The sequence below is a fragment of the Leopardus geoffroyi genome, chromosome C3 (genome assembly GCF_018350155.1).
Source record: "Leopardus geoffroyi isolate Oge1 chromosome C3, O.geoffroyi_Oge1_pat1.0, whole genome shotgun sequence".
Taxonomy (NCBI): domain Eukaryota; kingdom Metazoa; phylum Chordata; class Mammalia; order Carnivora; family Felidae; genus Leopardus; species Leopardus geoffroyi.
This window is the reverse complement of record NC_059338.1, coordinates 149,134,383-149,157,989: the sequence shown is the minus strand read 5'-3', so window position 1 is coordinate 149,157,989 and position 23,607 is coordinate 149,134,383. Positions and strand designations below refer to the sequence as shown.

Here is a 23,607-nt window from a genome sequence, read left to right as displayed (position 1 = left end):
TCTTTAGCCCATTAGCTATTATTTAGCAAAGGTGAATGGAGCTCACTTTATCTCTACAAGGTTTAAGGACAGAGTCACTGAGGACAATGAAGCTGGCACTGTAGTTATGCTATGCCAAGCTCCCTAAGTTACTGAACAGAGAACACAGGACTACACAGCAACATGTTAGAAGCCTTTGCTTTTTGGTTTTTATAACAAGTTTATTGTGACATAATTCACGTATCACGGAGTTCCCCTTTTTGAAGTGTGCGATTCAGTATTTTTTTAGTATATTCGCGCAGTTTATTCATAGTATATTCTAATTTTACATACTTTATAACCACAAAACGATACCACATGCCCATTATTTCCTCTCAGCTTCTGACAACTCTTCTGTCTCTATGAAATTACCTATTCATTATTATTTTACTTTCTTATCTGCAGTTATATGTCTTCCCGAATAGTCTATGCTTTTATCATTACAAAACGTCCTGTATCTCTAGTAACAGTTTTTGCCTTAAGTCCATTTTCTGTGGTATTAGTATAGCCACCCAATATTTCTTTTGATTACTGTTCTCACACTATATTTTTCCTAAACTTTACTTTCAACCAGTTTGTCTCTTTGAAACTAAATTGTGTGTTTTGCAAACAGCTTATAGCTGAATACTGCTTTTTAAATCTATTTTGCCAATCTTTGCCTTTTAATTGGAGTGTTGAATCAATTTTCAGTTAACATAATTACTGAAAGGTAAGATTTCTTTTTGCCATTTCTGTATGTTTTCTTTACATGTCACATCTCTTTCCCCTTATTCGTCCACTAGTACCTTCTTTTAGGGTAAGCAGGTATTTCCTGTTGTACCATTTTTTTTTAATTTTTTTTTTAACATTTATTGATTTTTGAGACAGAGAGAGACAGAGCATGAACGGGGGAGGGTCAGAGAGAGGGAGACACAGAATCTGAAACAGGCTCCAGGCTCTGAGCTGTCAGCACAGAGCCCGACGCGGGGCTCGAACCCACGGACCGTGAGATCATGACCTGAGCCGAAGTCGGCTGCTTAACCGACTGAGCCACCCAGGCGCCCCTGCTGTTGTACCATTTTAAATCACTTATTTCTCTTACTGTGTTTTTAGAAGTTATTTTCTTAGTGGTTGCCCTAGAAATTACAATTAGTGTCCTCAATTTAAAAATATTAATTTCGGGGCGCCTGAGTGGCTCAGTCGGTTAAGCGGCCGACTTCGGCTCAGGTCATGATCTCGCGGTCCGTGAGTTCAAGCCCCGTGTCGGATTCTGTGCTGACAGCTCAGAGCCTGGAGCCTGTTTCAGATTCTGTGTCTCCCTCTCTCTCTGACCCTCCCCCGTTCATGCTCTGTCTCTCTCAGTCTCAAAAATAAAATAAACGTTAAAAATTAAAAAAAAAATTAATTTCAATACTATGCAAAAATTTTGCCCCGGTATAGCACTCTTTTCTCTCCCCTCCTCTGTGTAATCATCGACATTAAAATTATAAATATATGCATTATAAGCCCATTAATACATTTGAAAATTATTGCTTTATGGAAATATAAATGTTTTTAGTTTATTTATTTTCAGAGAGAGAGAGAGCAGGAGAGCGGTTATTTATTTTGAGGGACAGAGAGAGTGGGAGAGAGAGAATCCCAAGCAAGCTCCACTCTCAGTGCAGAACCTGATGCGGGGCCTGATCTCACGAAATGTAAGATCATGACCTGAGCTGAAATCAAGAGTAGGACACTTAACTGACTGAACCCCCCCCCCCCCCCCCGCAGGCTCCCCGTAAATATATTTTAGGGCCGATAGAAGTAGGAAAGAATTGCATGCAAAAATACACGTACATTGCCCGTCACGTTCCCCTTTGTGGTCAGGACTCGTGCTCTTTCTTTATCTGCACGGATTTGAGTTACTGGCTGATGTCTTTCATTTCAACCTGAAGGACTCCCTTTAGTATCTCTTGTAGTGCAGGAAAGCTAGAGATAAATTCGCTGTTTTTCTTTACCTGGGAATATCTGAATTTCTCCTACATCTTGAAGAATCATGTTGCTGTACACAGAATTCTTGACGGTTTTCTTTCAGCACTGTGAATGTGTCGCCCCACTGCTCTCTGGCTTCCATAGCTTCTGATCAGAAGTCAGCCATAAATCTTGTTGAGGATCCCTTGTACAGAATGAATCTCTTTCACTTGCTGTTTCCAGGATTCTCTTTTTGTCTTTGTTTTTGACAGTTTGGCTCTGATGTTTTGAGGTGAAAATATCTTTGAGTCCATCCTATTTGGGGTTGGCAGAAATTCTTAAATAATTGATGTTTTTATGGATTTGGAAAGTTTTCAGCCCGTTTTTTCCTTCAAGTGTTCCTTTTGCCTCTTTCACTTCCCCTTCTCCTTCAGGAACTCCATTATGTATAAGTTGCCATGTTTTCAGGTGTTCACAGATCTCTGAGGTGCTTTTCATTTTTCTTTTTTTTTTTTTTTTTTTTTTTTTTGTCTTCCTTAGACAGTTATCTTCAACTTTTCTGAGTCTTTCTTCTGCCATTGAGATCTGCTGTTAAGTCTAGTGGGTTTTTTTTTTTTTTTTTTTTTTTTTTTTCTTTCTTCATTTAAGTTATACTCTTCAACTCCAGAATTTCTATTTGGTCCTTTCTTTGCAATTTCTCTCTACTGGTAGTCTCCATTTGGTAGGGCAACACTGTCATGAACTGTTTCTTTCAAAATTGTATCCTTTAGTTATTTGACATATCTGTTGGGCTTGATTTAAAATCTTTTAGTAATGGGGTACCTAGGTGGCTCAGTCAGTTAAGTGCCCAACTCTTGGTTTCAGCTCAGGTCATGATCTCACAGTTCATGAGTTCAAGCCCTGCATTGGGATCTGCCACTGGCAGAATGGAGGCTGCTTGGGATTCTCCCTACCTGTCTCTTTCTGCCCCTCCCCCCATTCTGAAAATAAATAAACTAAAAAAAAAGGGTTTTGTTTTTTAAATTTTTTTAATGTTTATTTATGTTTGAGAGAGAGAGAGAGAGAGTCAGAGAGCAAGCAGGGGAAGAGCAGAGAAAGAGGGAGACACAGAATCTGAAGCAGGCCCCAGGCTCTGAGCTGTCAGCACAGAGCCTGACGTGGGGCTTGAACTCATGAACTGTGAGATTGTGACCCAAGTAGAAGTCAACTGAGCCGCCCACGCACCCCTAGAAAAGAAAGTTTTAATTATAAGTCCAACATCAGAGTTTCCTTAGGGATAGTTTCTGTTGACTGCATTTTATTTCCCTATGCAAAGGCCAGATTTTAACTATAAAGACTTAAATTTAAAATTTAAATTATAGAACTTGTAATAAATTAGAGTATTGGTTTCATACTTCTGCCTATACATTAGAATCACCTAAGAAACTGTAAAAAATAATGATATATAGGCTGTACCTCAAACAAATTGAATTGTAATCTCTGTATAGGGGGCCCCAAGTATCTGCATTAATATCTACGTTTCTCAGCTTATGCTCATTAGGTGTTGAGAACCCTATAGCTTTAAATCTGGCACTAATCGATTTGACCAAATTTTGTGAGTACTCAAAGGAAGAGGGTCATTTTCCAGAAGAAGCAAAAACGTAGAATGGCTTATGTGGAAACTCTGTAATTTGAGTTCGAGTGAAAGGTTTCAGAGATCCTGAAGTTAGGAAAACATTTGGTGCCAACATATATAACTAACATTTACTGAGCTCTTGCTATATCATTGGCACTGTGTCAGATACTGTATGGAGATGACTTCATTTTAGTCCTCTCAACATCCTAAGATAATTGCTACTTTTATACACCCCATTGTGTAGATGAAGAAAGTGGGGCTGAGTGGTCAGATAACCAGCTAAGGAACCAACTGGTAAGCAGATGACTAAGAGGGACACCTGGGTCCAGCTCTGCCCCAAACTGATGATTTTACTCACCAAACTCCCCTGTTTGTGTAACTACCTATGATGTAGAGCTAGTGCACACAGCCAAAATCCCTAGGTCTCTTCACCGCCATTGTGGTTGAGAATAACTCTCCACTGGAATGGGTTCTCACTTTTATAATGGGTGTCAGGAGGAAAAGAGTCTTTTCTTTAGGTCATTTTACTTTAAAAACCTATTCTACCTATATGTGAATAGTAGCTTGGTGTTGTGGAAGAATATTTGATATGGGATAACTTCTTTATCTTTCAGGCTTAAAATGAACTGTCAATGGCATGGTCTGTAGGATCGTTTCCAAGGGAAAGACTCCATGATTCGGTGAGCACTCTGTTGATTTATTTGTCTGTTGGTCTATCTAGAATTTTCAGAATCACCTATCATAAAAGAACGATGATTTGCCATCAGAAGCAGCTAAGCCTCAGGAGTATTTTGAGCAATAAATGAAATGAACGTAAGAACACTTTGAAAACTGAAAAGCACATACAAATGCATAGTTTTATTATGTTTCAAAACTATTCTGAGAACCACATATATACATATGTTTATCTGTAGAGAACTGGTTAATTATTATATATTATTATATATCAAACATTTTTGGAAAGATTCCAAATGTAAAGCTTCCATTGACCTCAGGATGTGTTACCCTATTGGCATCGTTATGTGACACATGGAGTATTGCCAACCAGAGAAACTTGCCTGAAGTTCAGTGTCCACAGTTTTTATTGGGACTTAGACAAATGGGCATGATTGATTGATTGATTGATTGCCCAACGGTTGAATTCAATCTCTAATCCTGACCACTTTCTCAGAGGCTGGGCTGATACCAAGTGGTCCAATGCATCCACCATTCATCACCATTTTAGCATAAACTGTCAGTGTTGTTTGAGGGGTCCACCATGAATGACAAGAGACTCCTATTGCTCTAGAAACTCCAGCAACGTAGAGGTTATCTCCCAGGGGCTGGGGGCAAAGATCAGACCTCTCTTCAGGCAGGATAAATGCTTTACTACAGAACCATTGCAACCAAAATTTGAATTGTGTTGAACTGGTATTATTTAACTAGGTCATGGTAACTGAAATTCATGCATATTGGAATCATGCAAAGCAAAAGCTGCATATATATACGTAATACATATATATATATATGTATTATATATACATAATATATACATATACACACAAATATTTATACACACACACATATATATACACACACATATACATACATATATTTCACATGCATAAATTGCTCATAAAAATAAATAACTTATTTTCTTATTTAGAAAAGTGATTTGTCCGAATGTATCAAAAAAGCCTTAAAAAAGCATAATGATCTCATACTGTGACTCATAACATCAAATATATTTAAAAATTTATGTCAAAAATTAAAAATAAGCTAAATTTAGAAATGTTTATGTTTGAAGAAATTTAATTCAGCTATTTTAATCAAATTGAGAAATGTTTCTGTCTAGTGCTCACTAAAAAATATATGGAATTATATATGCATCATAATCAAAACTGTATTTTAGAAAGCATACTAAAATTTTACTAGTAGTTACCTTTAATCTGTAGAAAGAAAAAACTAATTGCTAATTTAGTTTTGTTTTTCTGTATATTTCAATTTTCTATAAGTGAGCATTTATTAAAAAATTAAAATTTAAAACTTAAGATGTAAACGTGAACATCCATGAAAGTTTGTGAATAGTTGTGGGTTTGATACGCTTCTTATGGGGGGTGCCCTTGTAGTTACCTTGGGCTTTCATAACAAAATACCAACTGGCTGGGTAGCTTCAACAACAAAAATTTATTTTCTCACAATTTTAGAAGTCTAATATGAATGTTCTGGCCAACTTGGTTTTTGGTGAGGATTTTCTACCTGGTGTTCAGATGGCTGCCTTCATGTCCTCACACGGCCTTCTCTTGGTGCTTGCATGCAGGGGGGGGGGGGGAGAGGGAGAGAGCATGTCAAGCTTTCTGGTATCTCTTCTTACAAAAACACTAATCCTATCAGATCTGAGCCCCTGCCCTTATGACCTCATTTATCCTTCATTACTTTCTTAGAGGTTCCATCTATAAATACAACCATACTTGGGGTTAGGGATTCACTGTATACATTGTGGAGGGAACACACACATTTAGTGTAACAGGCACCAACTGAACACTGGAAAATGATTTTAAAAATAAGATATTTAAGTAAAAGTTTTCATGCAAGAATTTTGGGGGCATATAACCTTCCTGAAGTTATGTGCGAGATTGTCTTGACATTTGTTTTGGGGGTGGAAATAGTGCAGAACTTCTATCAGATGTTCAAATGATTTGTGACCTCAGAAAGTTAAGAAACACTTAATTGGAGAAAATTCACTAAAAGGGACACAACAGATGAATCAAGAAAAAGTAATATTTTGATGATGAAAACAAGTCAAAAAGTGTTTTCTTAATACAGACCAAAGACAGTGTTGCAAGGAAATTGAACGCACGGGCTTTGCAATGGGTGAGCCTGTGTTTAAAGTCCAGTTCTGTCATTTTCACTAGAATTGTGACTTGAATGAAGTTAGTCAACCTCTTGGCGTCTATCGCTGAGTCTGTATGAGCCACCTCGTTGATATAATGTCCCCAGGAGGCAGGTAACAGTATCCTCACATAGAGGTAAGGAGCCTGAGGCTTACCCAGCAAGGCAACATAGAAACACACAGTAAGCATTTAGCACACAATCTGGCATGCAGAAGAAGTCAGCAATTGCTTGCTTCTACTCTTATTGGACGATAATATTTATGTATTTATTTATTTATTTATTTATTTATTTATTTATTTAATTTGAGAGGGAGAGAGCATGAGCAGATCAGAGGATGAGAGAGAGAGAGAGACAGAAAGAGAATCTTTTTTTTTTTTAATGTTTATTTTTGAGACAGAGAGAGACAGAGACAGAGCATAAGCAGGGGAGGGGCAGAGAGAGAGGGAGGCACAGAATCTGAAGTAGGCTCCAGGCTCTGAGCTGTCAGCACAGAGCCAGACGCGAGGCTTGAACTCACGAACTGCGAGATCGTGACCTGAGCTGCAGTCGGACGCTTAACCGACTCAGCCCTCCAGGTGCCCCAAGAGAGGGAATCTTTTTTTTTTTTTTTTTAATTTTTTTTTTCAACGTTTACTCATTTTTGGGACAGAGAGAGACAGAGCATGAATGGGGGAGGTGCAGAGAGAGAGGGAGACACAGAATCGGAAACAGGCTCCAGGCTCCGAGCCATCAGCCCAGAGCCCGACGCGGGGCTCGAACCCACGGACCGCGAGATCGTGACCTGGCTGAAGTCGGACGCCCAACCGACTGCGCCACCCAGGCGCCCCCCAAGAGAGGGAATCTTAAGCAGGCGGCACACTCAGTGCAGAGCCTGACTCGGGGCTTGATCCCACGACCCTGGGATCTTGACCTGAGCCAAAATCGTGGGTCAGTCGCTCAAGCAAATGAGCCACCCAGGCACCTCTGTAACATTTATATTTTTGTTACTGCACAGTCCTTTCTACCCTATCCTTTCTGCTCCCCTCCACAAGTGAACATTTTTACCTCAATTCACAATTCTTGAAGGAGTAACTATGCCAAACGTGATGGACTAGATTTTCCCTCTGAGGAAATCTCTGGGATGCAGGTCAGGCTGAGGAGTCACAGAATGATGCATGTCCTTGGAGGGGGTTGATGTCAAGACAAAAAACCTAGGAATAGAATGTAGTAAGTAATTTATTGCTCAGAATGATCAACTTATGATTATTAAGGTGAGTACCAAATTATACCCATTTCGGAAAGACTTCTATATTATTCTTTGTCCCCGCCAGAAATGCCTTTGAAGAGTTATTGGTGTCAGACCATCCTTGGGGGCCCAGCACAGCTGAGAACAGACAGACACAAATCTCCTTGGGGCACATGACCATAAAAATGCCTTTTGTACTCTCCGTATCTGTCATGTTTGGTAACATTAGTAGACTTATACACTGGATTTACATACCAACAAGAATTTGTACAAAATTCTTGGTCGAAATTTGGATCTCAAGAAAGGACGGTAGTTAATTACTTGAAGTAGTAGCCCTACTGCCACCTTGTGGCAAGGTTACAAATTTCAGGACTAAGGAAAATCAGGCAGTTTGTTAATTTTCAAAACCACGACAGATGTCATATTACTAAATCACACCGAGTCAAAAGAATTGTCTACTTTTGGGAGGGATAGCTGACATTTAAAAAATTAAGTGAAGAGGAACTTGTACCCGTTATAAAATTATTACACAATATTCCTGGAGTGGGTTTCAAAGTGCTGCCCAACAAACAGTCCTCAAGAGGAGTTGACAAACTTAACTCTTATAACACACATTTTCATGATGTGAAATTGTTGGTAAATCTCTTCCTTGCCTCAATTGTCGGTGAGTTTTATTGCAAAATATACCCCCTCATCTCATCCTTTTTGTTCATTCTTTTCCCTTCATGATGACATTCAGGTGTAGTGGGAGAATGTATCACTTGGGGTTCTTAAGCCACCAGAGTTTGTAGCACGATCTACATTTTTTGACCTAGCTGTTCAGTGAGGTTAAGTCATGTGTTTAGTTACCACATGAAGCCAATGCCACAGTATGGAACTCAATTCGTTTCTATATGGGTCACTTAGCTTTGCATTATCTCATAGCCACAGCATGTGGCTTTAACCAACTCTGGTCAGCCATTATAAAAATATGCACCAAAGTTCATCAAGGTTTTTATGATAGAAATCCACCAACACCACAGGAAAAAAAAAAAAAACAGTTTCAGCAACTATTCTCTTTTGTAAGTGATTAGTGTGGTCATCTAAATCTAAGGCAAAAAACACTCTGCAACAATGTATTGATGGGCTATTTATTATTTATGACAGCCCAGGATGTACACACACTTTGCATATCAAGTTGCCAAGGTCCAGTAAGCGACAGACACAATGCCACTGACAGGAACTTGGAGGAAAAAGTTGTCTTTTGTTTGCATCTACCATTTTACCAGGACTTTAAAACGCCAATTATTTCCCGGTCTTTATTGTTATAGGAAAGACCCGCGTGCATGTGCGTGCACCCACACATTTGTCAAAAGACACGTTCTTGACAAAACTGAAGCAGGGAATCATAGGCTCATGTTATCTTTCTGCTAAGCCTGTCTGGTGTTTGTAGATGGTCGCCTGGCAGTCAAAGTTTCTGTTGAGGGGATCTAGGGAAAGAGTTAGTATCATTCATCTATGCGTAATAAAATTACGCAGTTAGAAAACCAGTTTTACATAATGGATGTTGGCCAATGATTGTTTAGCAGAAAACACTTTCACATTTGGGTTTTCCCAGTGTAAAAACCAAAAAGCAAGAAAATACTGCTAGTGGCCTCTCTCCCTCAGAGTTTCAGCATTCAACCTCGTAAATTTGAATTCTATTAATATTTAACACAGCTTTAAAGAGATTCTGAATTCTAGGGAGAACATGATGAAATTTTTTTTTTGTTATCTTAATGCAGACTTTTGATCTTCAGAGTGACTGCATTTATGGAAAATTATTTAAACCGATAATGGAACCAACTTTTAACACACTAACAGGCAATAAGCCTTTACTGACCATAATTCTAATAAATCTATAGGAAGTAAGAAAGTTTTTCAGAGCTCCCCAGTCAGAACATTCAATGGTTCTCTTGGCAGGAGAGTCGCTAACAATGGAACACTTCTTACAGAGGATCGTGCAAATAATGTTTCTTGATTAACTACATTCATTTAGGTACTGAACTGCGAAGTTGTAATAAAATTATCCTTGCTTTTATGGACCTAACACATGTTCATATCCATATTTTAGAAGTCAAATGATTCTTCATCCACTTACTGCCTCTTAATCTCGTTCTGGGCCCCACTCCTAGATACAGTCATTTTTAGCCTGTTTAGTAACATCTAATTGCCTTACTTGTACATCCCATATTTTGTTGCCATTTTAAATTCTTCTCGTTGCTCGTTATTTCTATTATTACTTAGTTAGTGTTTATTATTTCCATTATGGATAAATGAAGGATTGGCTATGTTACCCCACGCCCCCCAGCTTGCTCTGTCTTCCTTTCTATTATGTCATTGTACTTGACTTTGGGTTATGGAAATCTTTAGTGTTACTAGCACGTTTGGAGGAAAGCATTTGTTTTTGGCAGCTGTCCTTCCTAATCCTCCAATGTGCTGTCTGGCTCTGTCCAACCTGAGACCTCTTTTCTAACATCCTTTGTACCCAGCACTCCAGGCACAAAGCACATTTTCTTCTTTCTAGGGCGCCCTGGAGCCTTGCACACATTCTTTCCTGTCCCGGGAATGGCTTTACTCCCGTCCCTACATTGCAAACTCCTCATCCGTTTTAAGCCTCACCTTTTAAGAAGTCTTCTCCAACTGTCCCAAGCAGAGGCTGCCTTTGTGCTCCTGACAGCATCCGCGTATGTCTGGCAGAGCAATTATTGGATTAAATAAAATTCGAGGCAAAAACTGATCATTGAAGACTGTCTTCAAGCTTTTCATCTTCTTCTAAACCAGAATTGGAAGGGATAGTACCGAAAGACGAAGTGGCTAGGAATGGTAAGACGTTTTTCTCTGAGGAGACCAAGGGACATGTAAGAAATATTAGGAGGGTCTTATACTCACCTAGAGTGAGAAACCCACACCCCTGGGACCCTACCAATTTGCTGTCCCCAGCCGTCACCATGGGATAAGCTGGGGACTTCCCAACTCCAGCACCACATCCAGTGTCCCCACGGCACTTACTTCCAGGAATCCCAGGGGAGACACAACATTATAACATACCCACTTTCCAGGTGCTGTTTTCCTGGAATCAACTCCCAAATCACATACCTTCCCTTGTTTCAGAGTTGGGTTCTGGAGAAACCTAAGTTAAGAGAGCACTTATTTTGAAATTTCTTTGGACTGCATGGATTGTGTCTGGCTGTCCCCACTCACTCCAGGACTGAACTGTGGGGTCCTTGATGTGACTAACTTTCCCACCAGGCTGGCAGGCCTTGTCTTTGATGGATCCAACTCTCAACAGATTTTTGTGAAGTGAATAAATGCATGAACGAATGAAAGATATCCCATAGGAACCACTTAGTAATAAAGGAGATTTTGCAAATGCTACAGTTTAGATTCCCTACTGCTTATCTACTTGAGCAAACATGCAGGCTTGTCTGAACTGGTCCATATTAGGTAGTGAAGGAAGCTCACTAAATATTTGAGTCACATTCACACTCCCCAAATGAGTCATTTTTTCCAAACCTACATAGCATATTATTGGCTCCAAAGATGTTTTCACTCTTTTTAAAAAAAATAACGTTTCGGCAGAGGAACTTTTTATTTAGAGTTTAATGGTCCCAGAGACTCATTAATTTTCTTTCTTGAAACACGGAAATAAAACATTTCCATCTAGTTCTAAGTCATTTTATGAAGCTAATTTTCTCCACCACTGAATTTAGAGAAAACCTTCTTAATTCAGAATCAGACATTACATACTATGTGTTAAGTCTTAAGTATATAAGTATATATTTAAAGTAGCTTATTTTCTGCACCACAGAGCAATACAATATTGAAGTTGATATTTTAAAGAATCAAAATACAGAAACTGAAAGGAGTAAGCGTTAATAAGTTTTAGTTTGCCAGGAACCAGGTTTAAGACACTAAAAAAAAATATTCAGCCAAAGATAGTTGATACTCTTCATATCACATGCATAGTTTGAAAACATTACAATTTGAAAGCAGACTCTTAAGTACAAATGATTGTGTCCCCACCCAGCCCCTACTAAGAGACCCGAGCAAACACCAGCATAGTTTCTAACAGCTCAAGGCAGCATCCTCAAGGCAATCCCTCCATCCCCATTATGTTCCCGTCCCTCGTGGAAAAGGTCCAGGCTGTCAAAAGAATTTACTGTTCCAACCAACACCTGAAGATAGGACCGCTCCCTCCCGGTCTTTGTGAGAGTCTAGGAACCTGACTTTGGTAAGGATAAGCGTGAGTTAGCCAACTCAAATGGCCTAGTCACACGGACCAACCCCCTTTCTGCTTTTAGGGGTTCCTTTCCCTGTCTCCACCGAGCTCCCGCCCACCGCCCCCACTCCCTCCCGAGGTACTCACATTCCCTTTAAATTGTGCAGTCACCTTTCAGAGAATCTAAGTTGAATGCTGTTCATGCTGGGTTCTTTTCCATATTGCAGTAGTTATTACTGATTAAAATCGGTCCCTAACGTTTTAACTAATGTCTGGCTTTGTTTATCTTTGACAAGGTCCGGTGCACAATGAGAGCACAGGTAAATAGCATGAGAGTGTCATTAAAGGTACTAAACATAAAATTTTTTTTCCTCTTCCTTCTTCCACCTATTTCTGGACTTGTTATTTTTTTGACACTTAATATTTTTCTAATAAAGAAAATTCGAAAAACTTTTATTGAGGTATAATTGACGTGTAACAGTATATTAGTTTCAAGTGTATAACATAATGATGCAATATTTGTATATATCGTCAAATGATGACCCCGATAAGTTTAGTTAACATCTGTCACCATACATACTTACAAAAGATTTTTTTTCTTGTGACAAGGACATTTAAGATATACTCTCTTACCAACTTTCATATATGCAATACAGTGTTATTAAGAATAGTCACCATGCCGGGGTCCCTGAGTGGCTCAGTTGGTTAAGCGTCCGACTCTTGAATTCAGCTCAGGTCATGATCTCAAGGTTTGTAAGTTCGGGCCCCACATCAGGCTCCACGCTGTTTGTGCAGAGCCTGCTTGGGATTCTTTCTCTCTCTCTCTCTCAAAAAAAAATAATAGTAATAGTCACCATGCTTTACATTTTCTCCCCATGACTAATATATGTTACTAATGAAAGTTTGTAACTTTTGATTCCCTTTGCCCATTTCTCCCACCCCACCTCTGGCAACCACCAATATGTTCTGTGTATCTACGAGCTTGGTTTGTTGTTGTTGTTTAGATTCCACACATAAGAGAGATCATACAGTATTTCTTTCCCAGTCTGACTTCTTGCACTTAGCATAACGCCCTCAAGGTCCGTCAGTATGGTTACAAATGACAAGATTTCATTCTTTTTTATGGCTGCATAATATTGTAGTGTGTGCATGCATGTGACATCGTCTTTATCCGTTCATCCTTTGGTGAGCATTTAGGTTGTTTCCAACTGAAACAACTGCTGAAAATAATGCTACAATGAACATAGGGCCACATATATATTTCAAATTAATGTTTTCATTTCCTTTGGATGAATAACCAGAAGTGGAATTGTTGGATGATGTGGTAGTTCTATTTTTAATTTTTTGAGGAACCTCCACACCGTTTTCTATAGTCGCTGCACCCAGTTTACATTCCCAGTAATGGTATACAAGAATTCCCTTTTCTCCACATTCTCACCAACACTTGTTATTTCTTTTTTTTTTCATCATAGCCATTCTAAGAAGTGTGTGGTGATATCTCATTGAGGTTTTGATTTGCATTTCTCTGATGAGAAACATCAAAACATCAAAAAGGGTGTTGAGCATTTTTTCATGTACTTGTCGGCCATCTGCCAACATGTCTATTCAGATCATCTGCCTGTTTTTTAATTGGATTTTTTTGCTATTGAGTTGTGTAAGTTCTTTACATATTTGGGAAATTAAGGATCAGATATATGATTTGCAAATACTTTCCTCCATTCAAAAGGTTGACCTTCTATATTGTTGATTGTTTCCTTTGCTGGGCAGAAGCTTTTTATTTTGATGTAGTCCCACTTTGTTTTTGCTTTTGTTGCTTTTGTGTTTGAAGTCAAATCCAAAAACTCACTACCAAGATCAGTGTCAAGAAGATTACATCCTATGTTTTCTTCCAGAAGTTTTATGGTTTCAGGTCTTATATGCAAGTCTTTAGTTCACTTCGAGTTAATTTTTTGTGTGTGGTGTAAGATACTGATCTGATTTTTATTCTTTTTTTTTTTTTTAACATTTATTTATTTTTGAGACAGAGAGAGAGCATGAGCAGGGGAGGGGCAGAGAAAGAGGGAGACACAGAATCTGAAACAGGCTCCAGGCTCTGAGCTGTCAGCACAGAGCCCGACGTGGGGCTCGAACCCACAGACTGTGAGATCATGACCTGAGCCGAAGTCGGACGCTTAACCGACTGAGCCACCCCGGCACCCCTGATTTTTATTCTTTTGAATGTGGCTGTCCACTCTTCTCAACATTGTTATTGAAAAGTCTGTCTCTTCTCCATTGTATATTCTTTCTTTTGTATATTTCTTTTGTCATAAGTTAATTGACCCATGCCTGTGTGAGTTTATTTCTGACTGCTTTATTCTGTTCAATTGATCTATATATCTATTTTTGTACCAATACCATACTGTTTTGATTACTATAGATTTGCAGCATAGTTTGAAATCAGACAGTATAAATGTCTCCAGCTTTGTTTTTCTCTTTTTCAGGTTTGCTTTGGCTATTCAAGATCTTTTGGTTCCACACAAATTTTAGGGATGTTTGTTCTATGTCTATGAACAATGCCATTGGAATTTTGATAGGAATTGCATTGAATCTGTAAAATGCTTTGGGCATATGGACATTTAAAAAATATGAATTCTTCCAATCCATGAGCATGAATATCTGTGCATCTATTTATGTCTTCTTTAATTTCTTTCAGCAGTGTCTTACAGTTGTCAGGGTATAGGTCTTTCACTTTTGTTAAATATATTTCTAAGTATTTTATTCTTTTTCATGCAATTATAAATGAAAGTTTTCTTAATTTCTCTTTCTGATAGTTTGTTATTAGTGTATAGAAATGCAACAGATTTCTGTATATTGACTTTTTATCCTGTGATGTTTTATCCTTATTTATCTATGAGTTTTAACAGTTTCTTGGTAGAATCTTTAGGATTTTCTATATGTAATATTGTGTCATCACAAGTAGTGATGGTTTTACTTCTTTCCCCATTCCGATGCATTTTATTTCTTTTTCTTGCCTGATTGCTGTGGCTAGGACTTCCAATACTATGTTGAATAAAGTGGCCAGAGTAGACATCCTTGATGTCAGAAAAAAAGAGCTTTCAGCTCTCATCATTTAGTGTGAAGTTAACTTGTCATGGATGGCCTTCAATGTTGAGGTACATTCCCTCAATACCTCCTTTGTTGATAGTTTTTTTTTTTTTTTCAACGTTTATTTATTGTTGGGACAGAGAGAGACAGAGCATGAACGGGGGAGGGGCAGAGAGAGAGGGAGACACAGAATTGGAAACAGGCTCCAGGCTCTGAGCCATCAGCCCAGAGCCCGACGCGGGGCTCGAACTCACGGACCGCGAGATCGTGACCTGGCTGAAGTCGGACGCTTAACCGACTGCACCACCCAGGCGCCCCTGTTGATAGTTTTTATCATGAGTGGATATTGACGTTTGTCAGATGCTTTTTTTGCATTTATAGAGAATATCATGTGTGTTTTATCTTTCATTCTGTTAATGTGGCAGATCGCATTGATTTGTGAATGTTGAACTACTCTTGCATCCCTGGGATAAATTCCACTTTGGCCATGGTGTGAGATCTTTTTTTTTTTTTTTTTTTAACTTTTTTCAACGTTTATTTATTTTTGAGAGACAGAGAGAGAGAGAGAGAGAACACAAGCAGGGAAGGAGCAGTGAGAGAGGGAGACACAGAATCCGAAGCAGGCTCCAGGCTCTGAGCAGTCAGCATGGAGCCTGACGCGGGGCTCGAACTCAAGAATGGAGAGATCATGACCTGAGCCGAAGTCGGACGCTTTGCTGACTGAACCACCCAGGTGCTCCTGTATTGTTGAATTTATTTTGGTAAAATTTTGTTGAGGATTTTTGTATCTATGTTTATCAAGGGTATTAGCCTGTGATATTCTTTTTGTGGTGCCCTTGACTGCTTTTGGTATAAGGGTAATGCTGGCATCATGAAATGAGTTTGGGAGAGTTCCCTCCTCTTCTATTTTTTGGAAAAGTTTGAGAAGGATTGGTATTAATTCCTCCTTGAATATTTGTTAGAATTCACCAGTGAGGCCATCTAGTCCTGGACATTTGTCTGTTGAGAGGTTTTTGATTACTGACTCAATCTCCTTACTAGTTATTGGTCTGTTCAGATTTTCTATTTCTTCACGATTCAGTCTTGGAAGGTTGTATGTTTCTTGGAATTCATCCATTTCTTCAAGGTTGTCCAATTGGCATATGTTGTTCGTAGTACGATCCTTTGTATTTCTGCGGTATCAGTTATGGTTCCTTCTATTTAATTTTTGATTTTACTTATTTGAGCCTTCTCTCTTTTTCTCTTGGTGAGTCTCGCTAAGCGTTTGTCAGTTTTGTTTATGTTTCAAAGAACTAACTCTTTGTTTCATCTATCTTTTCAATCTTGTCTTTTGAGTCTCTAGTTTAATTTCCACTCTGATCTTGTTATTCTCTTCCTTCTACTAACTTTGGGCTTCATTTTTTCTTCTTTTTTGAGTTGCTTGAGGTGTAAAATCGGTTGTTCATTTGAGATTCTTCTTGTTTCCTTAGGTAGGCACTTATAACTTTTCCCACTTTGGAACTCTCTATGCTTCTTAGAGCTAAATGTCTGTTTCCTTCCCCAAGTTATTAACATTTTCAGCCATTATTTCTTCAAATAAGTTTTCTGTCCCTAACATTTGTAATTATTAGCATGATCCTTACCCTTCCCCTTTATGTGGTATGGTGCCAGTTTAAAATGCAGATAGGAAAGTATCAAACTCATATGCAAAATCACTGAAGTTACACAATTTGTATTTCATGGCTTGTGCATATGCATATGTGCTTCATTCTTATGAGAACAGAAATACCATAGAAAACAAACCAGCTGTTTTCATTTGCTTCTTGATACTTGTACATTCCACCAAGGCTTTCTGCCTTGGCTTACTGATGAGTGACAAAGGACAGAGAGGAAAAGGAACTGTGGGTTGCCCTATCTTTCCCTTCCTTTCAATGTCATCATCTTCAGCTGATACAGGGAAGAACTCATTAAGTAAGGTATGATAGGTTTTCTTGGTCATTGTTTTTCATAGCATACCTTCTTTTTGTGTTCTAGAAGTTCTGGCTTCTAGAAGTTTCTGTGTTCTAGAAGTTCTGGCTCAGATGAAAAGCATGGCCTCTCTGGGTTGTCAGTGCCTCAACTTACTGAGTGGTGACTTAACCATTCTTTTCTTGTACTTAACTTTGAGTTTTGCTGAACTTTCACTTGTAATGGGACCATGGAATTCTGTGCTCATGAGGCACTGTGAATGCTACCTGCCAGTGGGTCAGGGAATAACTCAGATCTCTTCTGCTCATGTGCCTGCTTCAACATCCCATTGCACTTCACTTACAAAGCACAAGTTCAAAGATAAAATTATTAAGAATTACAAACAAGTGCCCACAGAAAATTAGGCAAACACTAGGTCCTTCTGAGAACAGGGCCATGTACAGCTGCACAGGTTGCTCACCCACGAAATTGGCTCTGGTTCCCTTCGTAGCAATTATTCACTGACTTCTTTCAAGACTCCATGCTTATGTATGACTATTTATAGGTTTCTTGCTCCATTTAAAATACACTCAGCTCTCTTCTCTAAGTGGCTAGTTCATTCTTTCAGTCCAAACTAAGGTGGTAACTCCATTTTTGACTTACGCAGGTAGACTTACTAATTATTTTTCTTTTGTGCCAATAGCATTTGGAAATTTGTCCATTATGACCTTTATCTCAAATAACATTGTGAAGATCTGTGCATTTATAAACAATAATAAGAAAAAGAAAGCTGTTGTTTTATCCATCACGATTTTTTACTTCTCCCTCTGTGAAACTCCTGCATATAGCAGGTATTCAATTAGATGTTGACTGAATAATAGGCGAATTTCAAAAAGACAAGAAATATTATTTAATGTAAATATAAATGACAATGTTAGAGTCCTTTGGTTCCAAATAGTATTAATATTTAGTTTTCCATTCAGCAAACAATTTTCAGAGTCTATGTAGGCACTCTATAAAGCAATGAAAGACATAAAGAAAATCCCTTTCTCATGGAATTTACATTGTGGTGGTTACAACAGGTGATTACAATAGAAGGTCGGCGAGTGCTAAAAAGAAAAGTGACAGTGGTCAGAGGATTCAGGGTGGTGTGTGTTAGTTCATACAGGGCTGTGGAGGGGCCTCTGATCGTAGGTATGAAGAAGAGAGGAGAATGTATGCTGCCATCTTGGTGTAGGCACATGCCCAGCCAGTACATGATGGCTGTACTTTAAGCAGAGCTGAAATCCTAGCCTGAACCTGTGAGAAGAAACCGAATATTTGTGTAGTCTCCATGCATCTCTGTCAAAACATTTATCTTTACTGTGGTTACTTTTCACATTTGTCCGTGCATTCACTGATACTGCTTTGTCCAGGAGAAGTGGGCCGGATGCAGTGACTGGCTTTTCATAGAATATGGAAAAGGACACATTGCACCTTTCCAGTGGAGAAACTTGGCAGTTTTCCCTCAGAACTTTGAAGGTAATGTTCATTATTTAAAGCAATCTAATTAATTGCCAGATGCCATCTGATCCTTGTTCCCCCATTTTCCATCATAATGGTGGCTATTAGGTATTTTATGTGTCTTTTGGGTTCTTTTATTTCATCGGAATGCATATAGGTCATGGTCTTTGAATGCTTTCCCATTTCGTATTGGACTAGGCATGTAAACTCAAGGTCTGATGCCTCTCTTTAGCTGGGAGAGATAGTCTTCTTTTTTTAAGTTAATTTTTTTGAAGGAAGGGGGTGAGTGAGGGGAGGGGCAAAAGAAGAAGGAGAGGAGAGAGAGAGAATCTTAAGCAGGCTCCACACCCAGCACGGGGTCTGGCACAAGGGCTCAATTGCACCACCGCAAGATCCTGACCTAGCCGAAGTTGGAAGTTCAATCAACTGAGCCATCCAGGCGCCCCTAATTAATTTTTCTTCTAAGTTACTTTCTGTCTTGAATCACTGTAGACTTTTAAGGATCAATTGTTCCATCTGGCGATTCTCTCCCTCCTCCTGCAAGTTGCTGGTGTGAGTTTTTCTGCAATTTTTAGGTCCATTTTCCCACTGGCTTTTCCCTTGAGTGAGAGAGCTGACTCCAGGCAGGTCAGTAAGGTGGGAGAGCTGTGTGGATGACAGGCTCATGTTTGTTAAGGTCATGGGCATGACACAGCCAGGCAGGACAGGGAACCCAAAGGACCAGGTAAAGCCATCTTTAACTGGCTGGGTGGTTCCCATTCTGTATAGAGGCTTCTTTTTTCTTTCTTTCTCTTTTATGGTTGTTATGATGGTTCAGTGCTTCCTTATTTCTCAGGTATTTACTCCCTACATGGAACCATCCAAAGGGAGTTAGTTCACTCTCTTCATAGGACATGTTCCGGGGTTAAAGCTCTAGACTAGGCCAACTGCTGACGCCTCCTGCGGGGTGTGTGTGTGTGTGTGTGTGTGTGTGTGTGTGTTGAGGTGCTCTCAGCTGGTCCGCCGACCCATCCACTATGATGGCCTCATTGTCCAGGAATTCCTCACACGTTCTTTTCCACCGCTGCCTATTTCTTGCTTTCTAACGATGTCATAGATTTTGCGATTCTGCCTTCCTTCCTTTCCCTTTTTCTCCCACCTTCCCTGCCTCTCTCTCTCTCTCTACTTCTCTTCCTTCTTTCCTTCCTTCTTGTGTGTGTGTGTGTGTGTGTGTGTGTGTCTACTATCATTTTGTTTTCAGTCCACTATCTCAATCCAATCTTTCTTACTTTTGGATCCTCTATTTTTACAGTCATTAGGGAGGCAGTGTAGTGTAATGGTTGCGAGAATGTGCTCTGACTCCAGTCAGCCTGGGTTGGAATACTAGCTCTTTCGTGTATTATCTGTGTGACCTTGAGCAAGTTGCTTTACTTTTCTGTGCTTCAGTTTCCTTATCTATAAAATGTAACCACTGTCATGATGACAAACGATCTCGCTTCTATGACGTTGTTTGCAGGATTAAAAGTTAATACGTGTAAGTCACTTAGAACATTGCCCAGAACATATTCCTTGTTTGTATGTAGTGTGTTCTTAAAATTCAATGAGTTCTCTCTTTAGTGTTGTGATTACATTTTTTTTTTTTTTGGTTTTATGGATTGCACAATTCATTTTATTTACTTATTTCAAAGGTGGGAATATTTGTGTGAAGATAGCTTGTTGTATAATGTGTTAATAACAACTAAAAACAACTCAAATGTTTAGTAATTATAGAATGAATAAGTAAACCACAGAATTTTATTGTAAATTAAAAGGCAAACATATGAAAAAAGCAGATTCATAAAATTTTTGGCATGGAAAAAGAAAAAAGAAAGATGCCTAAAAATATTTATACACTGATTTTATATTTAACTTTTGAGTGTTTAAAAATTAGTCAGAAAAGATTATATTTTACTTTTGTTGTTTGTTTTAACTTTGTTGCTTGTTATTTTAAAGCAGAAGACATAGGAAGGAAAAATTAAAATTCCTTTTAACAACCAGGTCAGTTTTAAGATGCCTCCGGGCTGTTCCAGTCCCAGAGACAGACAATGCAGGCTGTCTGAAAGCAAAGCCTCAAACTCGGTAATTGCCACTGGGACCCACCCTAGTCTAAGAAAACAATTCTGAGGCACTCTATTTTGCTTACAAGAAATAGCCTTTTGTGTCTCAACCTGAAGACAGCCCAGCCCACCTGTCTTGCAACATTAGAGGTACAGTCAGAATTTCTAGCAAGAGTTTTCCGATGAAAGACAAAGCTTCGTTGAAGATTATGCTATAGGAATCCAAAGAAGTCTGGAGACGATGGTTCATCGTAAACAGTAGGCACTATAATGTTAAATTCAAGTAAAAATTAGGAGATTGTTGGTGAAAAATATTTTAGGTTTTCTCTTAGGGGCAGGTACTAGGATACGACAGATGAAATATTTGAGAGGTGGTTTCTTTCTTTCTTGTATGGTTTAGGTTCAGAAAATCAGTCAAATATTAAAAAAAAATTTTTTTTAATGTTTATTTATTTTTGAGACAGAGAGAGACAGAGCATGAATGAGGGAGGGTCAGAGAGAGGGAGACACAGAATCTGAAACGGGCTCCAGGCTCTGAGCTGTCAGCACAGAGCCCGACGCGGGGCTCGAACTCACGGACCACAAGATCATGACCTGAGCCGAAGTCGGCCGCTTAACCGACTGAGCCACCCAGGCGCCCCAGTCAAATATTGTAAAGAATGTGGGCCAACCACAGAAAGCTGGGGGGTGAGGTCAACATGTATGATTTAAATAAAATGCACTGTTTTGTTACATTTTGAAAATTTTATAATTTTAACATCTAATAATAACCTGCATTAAAATATTTTCAAAGTGTGATCAAATCCACGGCTGGCATTGAGTACATTTATATACTCAAGGTACTGTGACCTTTTAACTTAATTTGTAAACTAATTTACCAATCATAAAAATAGTGTGAAGCTTGTCATTCATTAACATGTTGCTTACTTTTTTTGTGTCATAAACAGGCAAGCAAGATGTTTAGTTTTTTTTAAACAAATTGAATTTTGTACAATAATACTGATAAGCCCTGATCTGTATACTTTTAAAAATTATACTTGGAAAGATATACTACATTCTTTGAGAACATCCCTCTGGTATTTTCTTCCAGTTAACAAATTAAAAGAAAAAAATGGGATGTGACAGCGGAGAAATATGAAAGGGTCTATTTACTAAAAACTAGTTTACAGATTGAGTTAAAAATAATGAGCTGAGGAGACTTCTGGCAGACACATAGGACTTGTTTACATTTTGATTGCAGCTTAATAATTTGCTGATTGCATTATAATCACAGCAATATTGCATTTTAATCACAGGCATACATTCGGTTAACTAAATTACTGCCTTTAAATCACAATTTGATTTTTGCTAATACATAACCAGCTCTTTTTCTGTCCCTGCTCCAATAAGGATCATAATCAGTAAGCATGGTTTTGAATCCATTCTTTTTGGTAAACTCCCTAGCCACATTCTGCTTCTTGCCTTCTAACGACATTATCTTTCACACAAATGTGGAATAATGAGTAATGCTTTGTAGAATAATGTATAATAAATTGGAAGCAAGCCTCATCTAGCATAAACCTGCAATATTCCTTGTGTGACTGAAAGCCACAATTACTGAAGCAGAGAATTGCTCTGCTTTTCCCAAACTGGGTGCCTGTCCTTCCTGGTGCTGAGGCTGCCTGGCTTTGTGTGGGCCAGCGGCTGAGATGAGTCACTACAGAATGGGACACGGGACGTGTCACCAGACGCTTTAGGATCTGCACATGCTGTGGAAAGTTTTTGATGTGCCCCTCTCCACATTAGTCAAGCGTTTACTCGGTTTCAGAAGAAAATATTGTAAGAACGCAAAAATGAGTCACGATCTATGGCCCAGATTGTCTCTGTGCCATTTTAAAAAGAAAATGGAAACAATCCACTTGTGGCAGAAAATTCAAATAATACAGCTTAGTTTGCAGTGAAAATAAATCCTTTCTCTTGGAAAGAGCATGGCTTTCTACAAAGCCACGGCGTCTGGAGATCCGTCCAGGAAGAGGACCTGGGGAGGGAGGCCCAGACGCCTCTGGGACGTTAGGGGATGAGGAGGCAGTGGGTTCAAGCCATCTGACTGTCCAGAGCCCCAGGCCAGGTTGCAGAAGGCCTGGTGAGCATGGGAGACCCCAGGGAGCAGAGCCGAGACTGAGAGGGTCCTGAATTGGGGTGTCGGCTGGCATGTGTGTGTCTGGGGTCACTGGGGGGACAGGTGGCCCAATTGGCTGAGAGTCCTCCAGATGGAGCGAACTAGCCAGAATTCCACAGCGAGGACCAAGGACAGAATAACACCGAAAACAAGGCAGACGAAAGGCCCCCAAGGAGCCCGTGAGGACAGGATGTGATGCGCTGGCCCGGTGCCATATTTTGCCTAAGCTTCACAACAGTCCGGGAGCCAAACAGACAGACTCGAAAGAAGACAGAAGGAAAGAATCCTTGAAAAGGGAAGAGTGATGGGATTGACTCAGAAGCAGTCGTGTCGGCCGGCAAGGTTATTTCCACCATCAATGGAAATCGGTGTTTTAGAGCTAAGCTAACTTCTGTCATCAAAGTGTTGTTTTGTTTCTGTACATCTGCACTGTGGTTTTCATGAATAAACCTGTTCTGCTTGAATTTTATCACCTAATCGTCACAGCTTTAGCAATACTATGATCTCATTTTTATACAGAAGGGAACTAACACTTGGACTGATGACTTTACCGAGTTATATAGTTCGTGAACTGTGCACCCAGGATTTCTCATCTCCCCCAAGCCCAAAGTCGTTTTGTCCACAAGATCAGTCAGGGGACAGTCAGGAAACAGAAACCACACCAGTTATTTTAACAGAGAATCGACACAACGACTGCTAACTAGTATCAGTGAGATGAAAATTCGGAGGGGTGGACGCTGTTTTCACAGAGGCAGCCACATCAAGAAGCAGTTACCGCGTCTTGGGCTGGGGGAACAAAGGGACGTGGGTGATATCGTGAGAACTTACGTACTAGCAGATGGGACCCTAAGAACTGAGGAGGCCTTGAGGAAGACAGGCTGCTTGACCATACCAGTGTCTCTGAGCTCATAGAAGGCGCCAGCGGGCTGGAACCACATCTCCAAAGACGAGGTGCCGACGGGT

The 23,607-nt window shown here is 39.4% G+C and overlaps 1 long non-coding RNA gene across 2 annotated transcripts in view; it reads left to right on the top strand.

The window, feature by feature from the left end:
* Positions 1–23,607, top strand: part of LOC123586300 — a 102,302-nt gene that overhangs the window by 77,219 nt on the left and 1,476 nt on the right. Inside the window, exons 3-4 of one of the 2 annotated variants that reach the window (XR_006706728.1) lie at positions 4,174–4,239; positions 10,204–11,054. This is a non-coding gene — a long non-coding RNA (uncharacterized LOC123586300). Of the gene's footprint in view, positions 1–4,173; positions 4,240–10,203; positions 11,055–23,607 lie in introns of those variants that run through there. The other variant, XR_006706727.1, reaches the window with a different exon arrangement.